Genomic DNA, 18,842 nt, shown 5'->3' on the forward strand with positions numbered 1-18,842 from the left:
AATCCAGGCCGTCCCAGATGGGATTATTATAACCAGGCTTGATCTGTGCAAGAGCTACGGGTGTGATTCTGTGAGTTGGTGTGTGTGTGTGTGTGTCCATGTTTGTTAGACAGTAAGTGAGTACTGACCTGCACTTCATGACCTCAGAATACAAGGGCACACCTCTCTGTGTTTGTGAAAGTGTGAAATGTATGGCACAATCACGGAAACTGTGCCACAGCGAAGCATAAGTGAGAATGTGTTCACCTCCAACAACTGTTTCAAACTACAAAAAATGACTTGCATTCACTTATGGCTGCATTATGCATTGTGTCTCATAGGCTGAAATATAGGTGTCTGTGATACATGCCTGTCTTGAAGAAAACTGACTGAGGCTGCAGCTGCTTCGCTGTCTAAGTGAATATTAATGTCACCAAGATATGTGGGCCTTAATGGATCTGCACACACACACACACACACACACACACACACACACACACACACACACACACACACACACACACACACACACACACACACACACACACACACACACACACACACACACACACACACACACACACACACACACACACACACACACACACACAAAACAATTGTACTTGGCCATGTTGCCGTGGTATGTCCCTGGCATGCAGCAGTGTTGTCATGGATACCCACTCATCCGCCATCCCATAAGCGGGGGGATGCTGAGCGCTTCAGAGGGGCTGGCGCCTAGCTCCCCCCCTTCCCATCAAACACCCCATTCTCTATCCCCTTCCCCCCAAAAAAAGTGAATCCCTGTCCCTTATTCTCCATGCAAACTGGCTCAGCCTCAAAAAAGGCTCTCTGCTTGTCAAGTGGGGAGGTCTGCAAAGACACGCCAGCTATCTTGTCCCACTGTTGGGGCATGCATGGCGCTTGAACTTGAATGGGCTGCACTGCTGCAAGCGAAATCTGGACGGAGCAGTGACGGGTGGGATGTAAACACAACCCCTACCAGTTTAAATCTAATCTCAGAATATCTCAAATAGATGTTGCACAGGGGAAATGAATAACAGTAAGTCTGTGTGTGTGTGTGTGTGTGTGTGTGTGTGTGTGTGTGTGTGTGTGTGTGTGTGTGTGTGTGTGTGTGTGTGTGTGTGTGTGTGTGTGTGTGTGTGCGTGCTAACCCTCGGGGCTGTGGTTAAGCCTGTAGTTTATCCTGAGCTGATCCTTTTCATTAGCCATTATCAATAATTCAACATTGCACTTGCTTTAATGGGTTAATGTGGACAAACCCACACACACACACACACACACACACACACATACACACACACACCACTCTGTGGCACTCACTTGGTCTCCACCCAGTACCGCTGGAGTCAATATAGACGTGTAAACGTGCACACAATGCAATCAGCGCATCTCGAAAGGTTAAAGCTTTCAAAGGTAAACAGCTATCAATTAGAACAAAAAAAACCCCACCTCACCAGGCAGTTTGATTTAGAGGAGGAATTATTTATTATCCCCTTGTGAAAATCTGTTTTACTGTATGTGACGTTTGCAATAAAAACGGCAAATCAAATCCTCTTGTCTGACATAAGGAAATGAAAGGGTTAATCTTTTATGACACGTCCCCTCCCATCTGTGCTCTCTTTTGCCCTCCCTTTCATATTCTCTGGCATGGCAGTGCTCAGCCTGCGTATATGTGTTGGAAAAAAAAAATCCCTTTTGATTGGAAGGCTAATTTGAGGTGTCAATTATTCTTATGCAAATTAGTCGACAGTTTCTCACGTCTGAAATGGTTCGGGGGTGCCTGTGTGAACACACACCCAAATCTCCCTCCAAAAAAATATACAGCACCATTCCACCCCCCCCACCTCCCCCAACTCTTCATCTACACCTCTTTTGGAAGAAAGCTGACATACAAAGACAGCCGGCATAATGGGACGAGGATATTTGCATGCACATTGTCCACGCTGAACGCCAAACAGATCATAAATTGAGAATACAATGCCAAAACAGTAACAAAGGCGTAGAAGTGCAAGTCAGCACCCAAAAATGTTTGACAAAAAAAAAAAAAAAAAAAGGAAGCGTTGTTCCATGTTGTAATGTAAATAATAAAAAGATGTCGGGTAAACAGGAACAAAACAAGAGCTTGGATGTATCATGGGAAGTACTGTGGGCGAACAAAACATTTTACTAGAGCTTTTGTCATTTAAACACTTTCCAGTAACATCCTCTTTTGCTGCTGCCAAACCAGAGGTACAAGTGAGAAATATAATCCCAATGTCTGTGTGGAAAGAGTGGTTCAAGATCCTGAAAGAAAAAGGAGGAGAGAACGAGGGAGGAATGGAGTGCGACAGCTTCCCTGAAAGCATACATTCATGTCTGAGTACAGTAAGTGAATGATGAGCTCTACTTTATATGGTAATTAAAAGCTTTGGACTCCAACTTAAATCCGGATGAAAGATTTGGGTTGAGAAAGAGAATAAAACGACAAGATGAAAAAAAGAGGAAGACAGAAAAAAAAAAAGCAGGACAGAGAATTCTACAAATAGAGTCTGTTGTCTGACGCTCTTTGCTGATGCAGTGATTTAAGTTTTTTTTTTTTTTTTTTTTTTTTTTTAAAGAGGCTTTTCAGGCCCAAAACAGGATCAAACAGCCTGCTGTGGAGTCTGGTTACACCATAACAATGGCTTACATTCACTCTCAGCCTCAACACACAAGCTTTTACCTCAAAGGGTGTAGAGGGAGTAAGTCTGGTTTGAAGGGTGGGTGCATGCGGGTATGGAACGGAGTGTAGCGATATCTTAGACGATAATGGTGTTCGGCAGATTAGATGGTATCAGCCTACCATGTTTGTTTTCAGCTGTCTGCTTCTGCAGCTCTGCTGAGATCTATGGTCATCCCCGCAGGCACTCTCAATCTTCAGGAAACTTTAACGTATTGCCAAAGTGACGTTCTCTGATAGGTAGCATTCAGTACTCTCAGATAAAGACAGCTGGTGAAGGGAGAGAGCAGCGGGGGACAGATCATTGTCTTAAAGGAGAAACATACAGACATGTCGTTTGAAGCCTGGAAACCTGCCATTCTCAAAGTCAGCCATTGTCCAACTGATCGCATTCAATAGACTTTAAATTGACTGGAGAATTAATGAGTCGTTTCCTACGTGAGCTCGGGATTTTAAACTTTAAACTCAGACGTACTGACGGATCCCTGAAGATACCGCATAGCCGACTATCACCAACGTCCCCATAAGCCTCTCTGTCCACAGCAGACAATCTGATTAATCACAGGCCCACAATAGACAGCTACTATCTGCTAACCTCCTAAGACCTCGCTTCTAAAGCAATGAAGAGCAGCCCTGGCAATTTGTATTTGTTTTGCATTGGTTCAGTGGTTCTGGAGGAATTAGTATGCAGCCGGGAATGGGAGAGCTTGTCAAGATCAGGAGGAAATCTCTACCCACCCACAGAGCGGATCTACATTCACATACAAGGTTGACAAGAAAGCTGACTAGTGTAAAGACAAGGAGCAAATAAAATGGCAGAGGAGACCGTGAATACATCTTCTCCTCCATCTGTCTGTCTTGCCTGTCTGTTCATCCGTCAAGACACTCAATCTCTCTTTTTCTTTCTCACACCCACTTCTGTTTTCCAAAAAACTGTGTCGTGCACCTCAGAAATGCTAAGGCTGGTCCTTTTGAGAGTGTTCCGCTGGACCATGGAGCGAATAAACATCCATGTCAGGAGAAAGCAATCTGGGGCCCTTCTCTCACTGAGCCCGAGCTCTCCTGGGAAACACACAGCTCATACAATGGATAGAGAAGGCCTTTTGTTGAGTCTCTGGGAGCTGCAGGGCTAGCTCTGGATCAAACAGGGGTATGTGTGTGCTTTTCTGCATCCCGTGCACGCACACACATACATGCACCACACCGAAGAACGAGGGTGAATGCACACCTTCGCCCACACACACTCAAACACACACACACACACACACACACACACACACACACACACACACACACACACACACACACACACACACACACACACACACACTCAAACACACACACACGGAATTGCACTTTCTTGATCTCCCTAAACTCACTGTGACTAAGTAAACTTCTTCACCCCTTTGCAGTAGTTACCAAGGGCAGGAAGATGAATTTGAAATAGCCAGCAGGAGAAAAGAGGAGAGACAAAGAGGAGAATGGTGACATAAATCAGTGTTGGACTGATTTAGACTGGTTTAGTGTCAGTCCAAAGGGGCTTTCTGTTGTATTATATACAAATCATAGTTCAAAGCCTGTTGGGTGGCTGGGTTCCCTCCTGGTGCCCACTGCAGGGAAACCGGGCACGGAAGTCTATAATAGTCTTAGCTAACCTCTGTGTGTATGTGGCACAGTTGTGCTTGAGAAATATATGATATAATAATACATAAACCAATCACAAATAGAGGGGCTTCAATGAATGGGGACATTCTAGCTACACAAAAAACATTTAAAAACTGAGGGTGGTAGAAAATGTGCTTTGGACACCATCAGTTGGTTATATCACCATTGTCTGAGGACTGTGTGTATCACGGTAGAATAGAGTGAGCAATGTAGCACAGATGACAGGATACAAAACTATTCATCCCTTCTTTCCACATTGGATTTCAATAAATCTCCATCCGAACCACTGCCTTGCTCCTTGCTGCCTGTTCCTGTTCCTGGTGCGGGATCTGAGGGAATTCTCCTTGCTGAAATGAACTCACACCATCTGACTCTATTCATCCCCGAGACTGCACTTTCTCAGGGACTCCCCTTTTCCAGTCCCCCAGTTTCCCACAGACCCCCCTCCCACCCCCCCACCACCAACTCTCTCTTTGCATCATACCCTCTCTGCTTCCCTACCTTCTCACTGCCCCACGCCCCTCCCCAAGTCTCTGCCTTGCTTTCAACTCCAATTTTGGGCACAATGAAGTTGTTCTGGCTGACAGTTTGGCCAGTAGAATAAGTGTTGTTTGAGCCTGCTGTGTGGCCCTGTAGTGGGCCCATTCTCCTCCTCTCTGGCTCAGTTACCGAGAGCCTCGTTGGTGGGACACGGAAGCCATCCGTCCCCACGCTCCCACCCTGACCCAAACAATTAGCCTCAAACTGCACTCAGCCTCACCTGCACCTCCTCTTTACACACTGGCACACACAAACTGCTTGCTACATAACCACTTACTTCTCCACACAAAAAAAACAAAAAGCAGAAACATAATTTTTTTTAATATAAAATCATAAATGATAGAAATCTATTCATATATTTTTTCTATGTTACATGCTCATTAAGATACCATTTGGTTCTGTCCATATTGCCTTGATGCAGCCTCGGCTTCACCCCGGCCAGGTTGGCCTGATTTACTCAGTTACTCCATATCTTGTAGGATGTGTCAGAGAGGGTTCTGTATTGGGGTCAGCTGGAAAGACAAAGCCTGCAGCTCTCATTCCTCCGTCACTTTCAGTAAACATCAACCAGCTTCTCTCTCTCTCTCTCTCTCTCTCTCTCTCTCTCTCTCTCTCTCTCTCTCTCTCTCTCTCTCTCTCTCTCTCTCTCTCTCTCTCTCTCTCTCTCTCTCTCTCTCTCTCTCTCTCTCTCTCTCTGCCTCCCCTTTATTCTCTGTGCTGCTTTTCCCATTTTCTAGTTCTCTGTTCCATTGACGTATCAAACAAATTTGAAGGAAAAAAAAATAGGTCCATAAATATTCTTGTCTGAATCCTATTTGATATATATACACATACACACACACACACACACACACACACACACACACACACACACACACACACACACACACACACACACACACACACACACACCTACACACTGAAGCCAGGACATGAGAAAGTAGCTGGGAGAGGCCATGATGGAAGGGGGGGGGGGGGGGCGACCATATGTCCAGGCGTTGTATATCAGTTGGCTCACCCTCAGCGCTCTGCCAGACCACCATAACTTAGTTTGTCTTCAACACAAAGTTTGGTCCAAGCTTGGCTGGGTTCATTAGGAACCTATTCTCTGGAGCCAATGAAGCTCAACAGACCTCCAACAAAGGAGCTAATCACACCCACTGCTGCTCTCTCTCTCTCCCTCTCTCTCCCTCCCTCACCTTCTCTCTGTCTCTAAAAACTCTGTCAACTATTTCCAGACAGTCTCAATTATTTCCTGAAAAGAAACCAAATATAAGTAATCAGTCAGCGCCACCAAACAATGGAAATGTCTTCGCCAAAATGAAGACTAAGCCTCATCCTAACCCGTGAAGAATAAACAATCACAAAGAGAGAGCTGCAGAATAGAAAAAAAAATCATGACAGAAAATTAGAAACGTTGCAGATAATTGTGTCTCCAGTGAAGATTCACAGCAGCGACTGTTGGTGTCTGAGTGTGGACCAACCAAAGTGTCATGTTCTCACCTGACAGACACTATGCTGTCTCGGATTAGAGTGTTAGTGAGAGGCAGTGTGTACAATATACACCCACCAACAGTATGTGCGTGAATTTGTGTGTTTGTGTGCATTTGAGCGCATGTGTGAGCAAAAGGATGCGGTGCACTGACAATGGAAAGCCCCAGGCTGCTGAATACTTGAAATGACCTTGAACCTCAGCATTCTCCATTCCCATGGCTGCGGGGATGGTGAGCACGTCTGTATGTCTGTGCATGTGTGTTTCAGGAGAACAAAAATGAGGCTGTGCACTTTTTGCATACAATAACTCTTCCAAAATTTTGCAACTAACACATTCACAGTCCAAATGTTTACAAAAAAACAAAAAGGCAGACAAGACTTTACAGCAATCAAGAAGTGCGTGTTTTTTGACAAAAGAAGATATTTTATTGCGAAATAAAAATAATAATTGCATTCTCACATTATCACGTCACACATTTTCACATTTGTACGCTGCTCCTCCCTGGCTGGCAGTCAATGTATTTGCTCAACTTGCATCCCACAGAGATGCTTGGTGCATACAATGTCCCCTGCTGTGCACACAGGATACATGCAAGCATGAACAAGGCTGATCTGGACATGTTTTAAACACAAATACACATGGTGGTCTCATGGCACACAACTGCACACATGAACAGACACACATTTATGCACGTGCTCAATAGGAGGAGAGGGTGAGTTAAGACTGGTGGTAGGGGGTAGCAATGGTGATGGAAGACCCAGCGAGAGGTGGTAAAGGCCATGTCACAGGGTTCTGCTTGGACTCAAATGCCACCAGTATGACCACCTGTGCATGGAGGCCCAGCACTGAACACAGGAGATAATCAAGAAAAAATAGAGGAAGAAGAGAAGGATAGATGTCTGTCAGAAATGAGGAGTATAGAGAAAAATTTAATGATAAAATGGCAGATTAATAAAACTTTTTTCCTTCAAGGAAGAAATAAGTAAAATCATCCAGAACATTAAAGTTATGTCTTTTTCCCTCATGATCGTTTGTCATTTGTCACTTTTGTTTTAAGTTTAGGATACAGTATGACTTGACATTTGAATAATAGCAAATATAAATCCATCTGACTGTAACAACTCATGCAAAAACAACATCAACATGTGAAGTATTGTATCCACATGTCAGATCAGGTGTATTACACACAGAGAACGGAATACTATGTGTACCTCTCCCTCTCATGCGCTACGTTACCATTCCTGCTTTCCATCTATTATATGTTGAACATTCCTACTTTCAAAGTGGAAGGAAAACACAATGCCCTCTGCAGCCAAAAGATGGCAAACACATTATAATAAGCATTTTGTACTTTAACTTAAATATTCCAGCAGATGCGAACAAACAAGCACATGCAAGAATATGTCCTGAGATTCTGAGGTGCAGAAAATGTAATGATGTTTTTACCTCTCTTTTAAAGGTCAAAAGCAGCCCTGCGCTACACTGAGGCACTTTGAAACCAACAAAACACTTGAACACATGCACTCAGTTTTAAAAAGATATAAGTCCACTTTGCAGCTCTTCAGATGACAACAGAAAGAATGTACATTGTGTTGCGTTTTCCATTCACCCATGCGTCGGTGAAAAGCTCTTGTAGTTGATGCATGTAAACTTCAAGCACTCACCTTCTATTTTGTTCACAATGTTATCAACATGTGTGTGCTTTAGGTACAAATTCCACAAGTGCCTTTGCATTGCACTTGAAAATTGGAAATATAAACACACGTGCGCAAAATATACAGTTGCAAGGTTTTAAGCAGGCAAATGCACAAAATGATAGCATTTCAAGCTTATAACCCAAAGAGCAACAATGGTGAAAATTAGACAAATGGCATTATTTGTTTTTATTTGTTGGAAAAATAAAAGTAGACTTAAATATTGTTAAAGACTCACATCATTTTATTCTACGTAAGTTGATCACAAAGAACCAATGGGAAACATCAAAAAAATAAAAAAATCAAACATCATTCTGATGAAAAAGCAACAAGATTAAGAGAAATGTGAAATGTACGTACATACACACACGCATGCACACACACACACACACACACACACACACACACACACACACACACACACACACACACACACACAGAAACGCAATACCTTGGTCAGTCATAACATGTAAATGTAAATGCCCTGGAAAATAGCAACAACAGATTTCCTGAACACACAGACGAGGACATCTCCTTCTCAGTATGCACCACTTTCAAAAAAAGAAACTCCCCCATCCTGGCTCTTAATATTTTTTCCTTTATCCTGCTTCCCTTCATTTTCTTTTGTTTCCCCCATTTCTAACCTTTTGCCTGGAATCACAGGAAAGTTACCCAGTGAAATCACTGTGTTCTACTCATCACTGACACTTTTACAGATCCTCCACACGACAGTGGTGATTTCTTCCTGTGTTAAAGTAGAACTACTCTTTGCCTTTTTTCCACAATATAGATTGTTGCCATTATCTGTAGCTATTCCCCTAGCTGACACAAAAAGAAGAAGAAAACATGGGGGGAAAAGGATGAAGGAATTTACCCCAACTGCTGTATGAATTGCTGATGGGACCTGAGGGACAATTTGGTATGCAATTGTCATTTTCAGTCACAGATGCATTGTCAAAGACGATTCCCATCTTGTGGAGCAAAGCTTCAGAAGGTGCAGTGGTAGTGCTGGAGAACGGCTTTCAATAGATTTCCAATCAGACTCACAATGCTTTTATTGGTATAGCTGATGGGGATTAAATAGGTTTTGGCGATTAATTTTGCTTAATAGCGATGATTTTCCATGTGTACTCGTATTCAAACACACATTAATGGTTTGCATTGAGCCAGGACCTTTGACTGTAGCAGAACCTGACTAATATTTCAAATAATCTGGAGGGAATGTGCCAGAAATGCAAATTGAACGCTGCAGCCTTTCACATGGAGGAGCTGAATCAAAGCTTTTGTGGCTGCTGACATTGAGGGTGGGAAAAACAGCGAGGCGAGGGGGCTCCTCGGACCACTCGGTCGGGCTGTGAATGAGACGGTGCCCAAGCGGGAAGGATGGTGTGCCAGTGGTGCGCTCTCTGCTAATTGATTGCCTCTGCTAACAAGAGCATAATGTATTCTATTGTGATCATCTTTTGCACATGTTCATTAAGCCAGGAAGCGGCGTGATCTTTTCTTTTTGTCTCGCACCGGCCCCTTGTTCTCTCCCCCTCTTCCTCTCATCCCCTCCTCCAAATCCTACTTGGTCCTCTTTCCCTCTGCCCCTCTCCCGCTCTCATGCCGGATGGGGAAAGTGATGCAAAGGTGGTATGACAGGCAAAGCATCCCTCACCGTGCCGAATGTTAAAACAAAGAGGAACAAAGGACAGATGGAAAGAATGGAGTAGGTGGCTGGTAGCATGATGGAGAAAAGAAGTATGGATGAAAGGATGAAGGGGGAAGACAGGGATGAGAGATGATGGAGGAGGGGACACGAGAATACGGAAACAAAAGGAAGATGGTGGGAAAAAAAGATGCAAAGTGTGAAAATGAAACAAGAACAGAGACACCTCTTGCCATCCACCTCCTTCCCTCTATTTTTTGCCACTTCCCCCTCCTTCCCAACTTCTATTCCTGTCAGGTTCCCACTCGCTCCAGCTCTCCCCCACACCATTTCTTTTTTATCCCCGTTCCCCCTTGCCCCTTTTTCACCCACTTCCATTCCCAGTTTCTGCTCCTCACCCTATTCCTGGTTTGCCTCTTAATAAGAGCTGGCGGGACAATAGTACCATTGTTGCCTGTGTTTGGGAAACCTGCTGAAACAATCGCTGTTTACCCAAGCAGTGTCACAGCCTGGGCCCGCTCTTTCATTACACCCGGGCCAAGTCTGATTAAGCCTGTTCCACAGGTCCTACAATAAGCCACTGAGCCAGCCACTACCATTAATCCACTCTTCTCTATCTTTTCACCCTCCCTCCATCCATTTCTCCAACACTTCCTCCCCTTGTCTTCCACAGTCATAACTTTATTTGGATTTTCCCCCTTCGTATTTGCCCACTCCCGCTTCTAGTCACCAGGGCTGTCGCCCTCTGATTTACATAGTGTTTATCACCCGTGGTCGGGAGAATCGCATTTATGGGAGCCTAAAAGAGAGGAGTATTTCAAAAACCATTGGCTGAACCTGATCTATTTTCAAAATGACCCTCATAATCTAGGACAAAGCTTATTTCTTTATTAAAAATCCCCACTAGATTTGAACATGCTGCAGGCGCTGGAAATATGACAGACTGCAAGAAATGAGAGAAAACTCTCTCTCTCCATAATGGCCTCAGATCATAAAAAAAATTTTGCATGGAGGTAACGTTATCAAGCCGATGCTTGTGGCGGAGACGCACTAAATCAGTGGGTTGAAAGAATTTTCACTCAACCACATCCCTCAGCTCTGTAGCCTGTAACAGAAGTGTGCTACCAGCGCTATGCAAAACAGCATCATGAATATGCGTAATTAGGTGGGACTGGTGTAAATTTTCTGGGTTATGGGATGTGACATTTGTGGCGCTGGAGCATACATCAGCGTAAGCACGGCTGACAAATGCATAATCCCTTTCTCTGCAATAAGACATTTTACACTTTGCAATACAAAATATACAGTTTGGCTTCATGCACTTTAACGGCAACCAGCAAAAATGCACAAATTCACTCAGGGAAACACACACACAATCACGCATGCATGGATGTGCACAGTTGACGCAGTGGCAACAAGGACTCTGCCATTGTGCATATGGCACCAACGGAAATGTGTGCATCTTAACACACATTTAAACTCATAGATCACAATCTAAATCATTTTTAAAGCTGTGTACAAATAACACAAACACACAAGAAACAGATTTACTGTTTTTGTGTCTGCTGTTGAAGGTTGGATTGTCCCTAAAAGCAGCATCTCAGAAGGGCACAACTACTCAGTGACAATGGAACAAACTTGAAATAAATCAAATATAAAATAAAATATGTTCCAGCTTTGGAGGATAGAACAACATAAAGACTGTTAATGTCAAGCAAGATGGCAAAAAAGAAGATTGATACCTGTATTTATTTTTTTTAACATGATGGGCTGCGAGGCATTGTTTGTAATGAGCTGTTGTTGTTAGCAACCAGGAAACGCGGCGCAGCTGATGAGGTAATCAGATTAAAATTCTGTCTGCACGTGACTGTCATGTCGAGATATACCTGAGAATCTAGGGGGACTTTCAGCTTTTGTGTTACGCAGCAATGCAGTGACATTGAATTACGAAGCCTCTATATTATATACACTATGTTGTTTATTTTCTTCTCTTCTTTTCTTTAATATTCAATTCAGATTAACCTTCAAAAGATCCAAACATGTGAATTTGCAAAATAAGGACAGGCACATGGGAATAGCGACATCAATTAATAATTGGATCATATTCTTACAGAACCACACACACTCACAAATACGCACACAATATGCATACACACTTTTAACACTCCTCTCGCTCTTCAGAGAGAGCCAATTTATAGATATAGCGTACAGAAGCCCCTTCACCAACTCGCAGCTCTCTTTTTTGCCTTGCCATGCCCCTTTCTCTTCCCCCATTCACCCATATAGAAACATACACACACACGCACACACACACACACACACACACACACACACACACACACACACACACACACACACACACACACACACACACACACGCACACACTAACAAGCCCACTACCTTACCACAATCCATCGCCCTGCCACACATACCAGAGGGAAGGACACATCCCTCATAGCACCCAGGAAATTAACTTGACATTTGATGCAGACAGAAAAAATATATTTCGTAGGGGGAGGGAAAAAAAAAACAAAGTGTACTAAAGCAGAGATAGAATAAACCCATCCCTCGTTCACCCTTCCCCACCCCACCCCCAATAAGCCCAGGGACGCATTCGAAGGGGATTTCAGCGATCTGCAATGCAGACGCCACTGGGTGCCCACAGAAAAAATGAGCTTCATCTTTTGCCTGTCCTTCTCAGTGTATGCTGTCTGTCCCTCTTTGTTTCCGTCTTTTATGAAGCCGGCGCTTCATTTTCATATTCACGGCCCCCTCCCTTCCAGTTTGTATCCCTCCATTTGGGAGGAAGTTGAAAAGCAAATACAAGAGCATCACCTGATAATATTCGAAATCAGGTTTCACCCTTTAAGTCACTTCTAAAAAAATGTCTTTCCATGTCGCAGTTATCTTCAAAAATCCTGGACTATGGTCCACACTAACACCCGTTTAGTGAGTTGTTCAATTTAAATGAGGTCTAAATATAATCATTCTGAAATTAATATTTGAGTAAAAACAAAACCCCACCAAAATATGTAAACCTCCAAGCAGTACCTAGAGTTGTTCATTCAGATTACACCGCACCGGCAATTCATGCGAGAAGACGAGGAAATAAAGTGCAATGTGATCTTGCATATGTTTGATGAGATTAAGGATTGCATCAAAGGCCAAACACAACCCTCAGCAGCCTGTGCACACACACCCGAGAGCAGGCGACAATTAATGCATCATTATGCACTGCTACAGTTTAAAGCCATGAATGCACACACCACACAGCGAGGCCGACGACCAGCTAGTGTCTGTCTCAATATCCCCTGCATTAGACATGCAGGAATGTTAACATCATTATGCACAATTGTGAATGTCTGTCTGTGTCCTCCCCCTCCCCAATCATATTGTGTCTGTGGGTTTGTCCCTGTATGTGTGTGTGTGTGTGTGTGTGTGTGTGTGTGTGTGTGTGTGTGTGTGTGTGCTGTCTGAAAGAGGGCTGCATTTAAATATGGGGGTTTTTTTGTATGCAATTTGAAACAAATTACTGATTGTTGTGTGGCTATGAGAGCTCTAAACGTGATTGTGTTAGATTATGTTTTTATTAATATCACCGTTTTGTGAAAGGAATGATGCTACGGGAATTAGGGCTATGTTTGTGGAAAAAATACACACTTTGCAAATTGATTCTATTGCTCTATTAATATTTCATAAGCTGAATTGAATTGTCGAACAATTAGCATGAATAAACATTTTGAATTAAGCTAATTTGGGATGAAACACATTGACGTGTTCCTCGCCAGACACGTAGTTTGAACTGTCTGCAATGCTAAACATGATGATGCTAAAGATGATGATGAGTGAGAAATTCATGAGCACACAAATGAATTTTATTAGAATTTCTCTGCTAATGAATTCAGGGTTTATTCCTGAACTGTTCCAAATATTCTTGACTGATAACCAAATGAAATAAAGAAGCAATAAAAAAAAAGAAGAAAATATTCTTTTCTTTTCATAGTTGAAATAAAATATTGACTGACCTGGTTCATTATCTGAGTTAGTGATAAAAAGGACATTTTTACGGGAAAGGTGAAGTACAGCAGAGTTATTAACGTTTAAATTGTTTCTGCATTGCATCATCCCTCCACACACTTGCATACTGCAAAGCTGATGGCAGCTATTGTGTCACATTTGCAAAGCTTCTCGAATGAACATGGCGTCTTGTGTCATCATGAGAGAAATTACAAAAAAAAATATCCAGGAAGCAAAGCATATGAACAGAATATGTAAGCATGGGGTGTAATTAGATCCAGCCAGTATTTATAAGGAGGGAAACCTTGCTTTTTATTCAAGCAATGTTCAGAAGAGATTTAGGATCAGACTGGAAACCAATATATTTTTAGTTATCACCACAACTTAAAGGAAGACTGTCCGGCAAGTGTACAAATCCCCTGGCATCCCTCTGCTTATACAGACACCCCTCCTGCCACCTCGCGATTCCTTGCTGCCAGCGATTTGCATTCATTTGCATGATTTTACAATGTGCATATCCTTTGTTCTGACTGTATGATGATGCAGAGAGAGGCTCTGTCTACAAAGCGCTAATAAACAGCCGTCTCAATGCTATTTCGATATCAAATTTTAAAAAGGAAAGAAAAAAACACCCAACCTGTATTTTTATCTGTATTAATTATAAATCAGTGAGAGATCTCGACATATACCAAATTCGACCCCTCGGTACACGGATGATAATGTACTATTGCATTAGAATGAGAGAAGAAAAAAAAAAGATGTTCCAGTTTTGTGGAATTTTTAAACAAGCATGGGAAGGACACATTCTGCTATCGCTATAAGAGGCATGAGCATCTGCAATAAATATATATTTTCATGGGAAAATGATTGCATCCAAGCATGAAATATGGAATTACCTGACAAGTAGAAAAAAATTATCGACAGAAACAAATCATTGAAAAGACAAAAATACCTTTCACATATTTTACAATATTTTTAATAAATAATGCATCGTATTCTTACTCAGTTGCCTCCCAGGTTTTTGGTCATTATTTATAATTGCTTCCTATTGCATCACCTAATCATAAAGACTAATACCTTTTGCATTTGCATAAAGCCAATACTGCACAAAACTCTCCTTTAGGATGATAGTCAATGGCACTTCTTGTATGCTGGCATCTTTAGTCCCTTCTTGTTGTTTAATCAGTACAGACAACATACTCAGACACACACACACACACACACACACACGTGTGTGTGTGTGTGTGTGTGTGTGTGCGCCTTAGCACTCTTTAATCATGCAGTCACATGCAGACGACTTCATTAATCGTCGTGGGCTAGCACTGATGATACTGGCCTACAACACTGGAGGGTTTCTATCAGTGAATGCAGGTGCCACATTATGAATACACACTCCCGCAGGCGCCCTAATAGTACGCAGCTGTACTCCAGATATGCACGCCTGATAGATGATTATTGTTATAGCATAGGAAATGAGGCAATGCAAACAAACTATAAAGTACAGTACAGTAAACATATTCTTTGTTGTTGTGGGGTTTTTTTTTTTTATGAGTGCATTTCTTAATTTCTTAGCAAATGGAAATAAGGGAAAGAGAATGTAACCTTTCAACAGAAATCGATGTTCTCATTTCAAGTGGGGGGACATTTTCTCACTCTGAGGTGCACATATCCATCTGCAGAGGTAAAAAGCTGTCATAACCCTGTCACACTGCGCCCAGTGGCTACGGCTGATGGGTGGGGGGTCAGATATTACTCATCAGAAAGCCTTTCTTTCTAACTAAATAATGCAAAGTCTATATAGGGGTATAGTATAGGGCTCTAATGACACTGACACACTTTACAGGCTTTTAGCAGAGAGAAAGTCTATCCAAAGTGTCCGTATATGTATATATGGACGGTGTTTACAAGGATGGTCCATAGATGTTGTTTACTATGGTTAAGAGTTATTGGATTTCGTGGTGTAATTTATGATGAAAACAAGATCTTATAAATTCCAGAGTGAGTCTTTTAAGGCTGTCCAACAAACCTTTTATGCGGCGACATAGTTCTAAAGTATTGGGGAGCTGATTTCCACTTTTATAAGGGTCCAATAATTTCATTTTATCCCTTAGTTTGATTAAGCTTAAAATATTCACAAATGTTAAGATGATGCCAAAACATACAGTAAATACTGAAAAACACAAGGAATTTCCATTGGAAGAAGTGCTACAGTTAATTTCACCCAAAAAGGTAATTCGTGGACATTTTCTCCAGAGTTCTCCATGAGATGAAATCTCTCTGTGGTATAGTCCAGATGACTGCGGACTTGAGCACTTTTCCTACTAAGTGACTTGCCCTGCCCTTCTAATTGGTCCTTCTGAGCAGTCCACCAAATGTGTTTGAGTACTGGGGTAATTAGGACGACTAACACCAGCACACACTAAGGCCCATGGGTACTGACATACCAACTCTTCCCTTCAGCTTTTTTTTTTTTTTTTCAAGCATCTAACTTTTTTGACTTTGCAAACTCTAAACATAGAGCATGTAGCTCTTGGGTTATTTGGACTTGGTCTATTTTTTGTCAATGTGCAGAATTGTTTCCCATCATTAAGAACATAAGCAAGATTTAGGCAACACATCCCATGGTATATTTTCCGGGAGGGACGGATGTTATTTAGTTTCAGGTAATTGTAAGACTCATGGGGTCAAAGATGAAAAGAATAAAAAAGATATTGTAATTAGCTGCTGCTGCCGGCTAATGAATATTTCCTTGTCACGAAGGCAAGCTCATCTCTTTAAAATGTTTGCGTCAGTTCAATAATGTAAAATGTCACCTTAATATTGGCTGGAGGTTTAATTGCTGGGGAAAAATGTCCAGCACGCCATCCAAACAAAGCCAGGACAGAGGTCAATTACTGTCGCTGCAAGGATTTGAAAAGCAAGAGGAAATATTGGGAAATCACTTCCTGGTGGGAGTTACTGATGGTGTGTTGCTGCACGCTGTTGTGATGATGAGTGAACAGTAACATCTCTTTCCCTTGTGCTTCTCATCTTTGGTATGGACCACAGGGCAAAGAATGGGTCGTGAGATTTGTTATTGCCCACCATCACATCGCCTGAGCTCCCTTCAAACAGCTATTATTCTGTTTACTATGTCCTCTGGACCACTGCTAACATCTACGCCTGTATCCAGCACATACACAAGTGTTAACTCTGCTGCAGGCAAACAAACACACATGGACATAGACCCACACATATCAACACAGATGCCACAGAGGGGGAAGAACCCTCAGTCGAAGCCCTTCCCAACGATTTTTAAAAAAGAGAAGAAAAAAAAAAAAGTGTCCAAACAAAATTAAGATTACATGATTCCGATATTCCTGGTAGTTTATCACGTCATTCATTCAGTTTGTCTTTCCATTACCAGAGGTCACAATAAATACATGCAAAAATTTTTGAGAATATTTATTGTGTATACACACACACAAGCATGGACGAATGCACACATACACGCACACACAAGCACACACACAAACATACACACACACACATTTGACTTTATTAACCGAAACTTACCTCATGTTGGTCCATGAGAGAATAAAATCCCTGAGATCTCATGCGGCCCTCTACTTCCTGCTGCCTGCAGGTCTCCACAGCCCCCGTTCTCCATCACTGCAGCAATGACACACACACACACACACACACACACACACACACACACACACACACACACACAACCACACACACACACACAGGGAGTGAATACGTTTACCAAGAGGTAACCTTTACATGTTGAAGAACTCTTCAACAAATCACCATTAACATATTTCCAGTAAAAAGAGAGGAGTGGAAAGCAAATACCTAGTTATATCTTGGAGGAAGGAAACAGAAGTAGCATTTACCATAGCTAAGTTTACTTGTAAAAATTTAAATTGGCAATAACTTTGTGCAAATGTCGCCTCAACCTTTATCCGTAGCCACAAATAGCAAGTCAAACCCAGGTCCTATAATGGCACATGAACAGCTGGTTTGCAGATCATTTGAAGGTTGTGTGAAGATGTTTTTTTTTTTTTTTTTTACCCGCTCAAGAAATTAAAGTGAAACACTTTAAATGTTATTTCAAAAGTCTGAAAGTTTTGTAACTGATTAGCCCTCCAGGCTAATTCAGGTGTAAGCTAACGCTATGTCGGCAGCCGTGCCGCTGACCTCTTGACCTCTGTGTCCTCTCTCAGGGGTGAGAGGGTCAAAAGTCAAAACATCAAGGCCAAAGGACAAGTCCATCTGAGGTCAAAGGTAACTATTATTGAGAGTGTGTGAGACCTTAATATTTGACCTCCCACAGCAACATGTGAATGAGTGGGAACACATCTTGAAAATGATTTACTTGTTCGTTTATTGTTCTTTAAGACGTAAACAGATCATACATGTTTCAGATTTAGTTGTTTTTTTTTACCCAGTGCTTAACGGCTGTTTTTATTTTTATAGGGTGCTTCTGACCGATTTGGAGGATATAAACTCATTTCAACTATTTTGACTTTCTTTCTGCTGCTGTTCAAAAGTGTTTGTGATGCTCTTCTGTTGCGTTAAATATCAAACTGACAGGTGTCACATTTTATTAGAGCTCCATTTCAAAGCGTGCACGTGCGCGCACACACACACACACACACACGCACACACATTTGTACTGACATGGTCACTAAAACGATGTTACTGTATATGGCAATAATCAATAATATACACACACACAAGATTATTTTGGTTTAGCTTTGGATTTTATTTTTGTTCATTTTTCATCAAATACAAGCTGAAAAAAATGTATTAAAATCACTGCGAAAAAAATCACATGAAATTAAGAAAATCACAACCTTTACATTGAATGAATTCTTCAGGAGGGATGGAAATAAACAATAGAAATGGTTGGGGTATCTTTATACATGGCATATTCTCTTATTCCCCGTTGCAATGTTCTACACTGCTCTGAGGGTGTTTTGCGGTTGTGTGGCGAGCCTGTGTGTGTCAGTGTGTGTGTGTGTGTGTGTGTGTGTGTGTGTGTGTGTGTGTGTGTGTGTGTGTGTGTGTGTGTGTGTGTGTGTGTGTGTGTG

General features: G+C 42.1%; 1 long non-coding RNA gene across 1 annotated transcript in view; it reads right to left on the minus strand.

Moving 5' to 3' along the window:
- Positions 1–18,842, minus strand: part of LOC137593026 (uncharacterized) — a 36,370-nt gene that overhangs the window by 4,844 nt on the left and 12,684 nt on the right. The window contains exon 2 of the long non-coding RNA XR_011035065.1: positions 17,317–17,412. This is a non-coding gene — a long non-coding RNA (uncharacterized lncRNA). The remainder of the gene's footprint in view (positions 1–17,316; positions 17,413–18,842) is intronic.

The sequence above is a fragment of the Antennarius striatus genome, chromosome 3 (genome assembly GCF_040054535.1).
Source record: "Antennarius striatus isolate MH-2024 chromosome 3, ASM4005453v1, whole genome shotgun sequence".
Lineage (NCBI taxonomy): Eukaryota > Metazoa > Chordata > Actinopteri > Lophiiformes > Antennariidae > Antennarius > Antennarius striatus.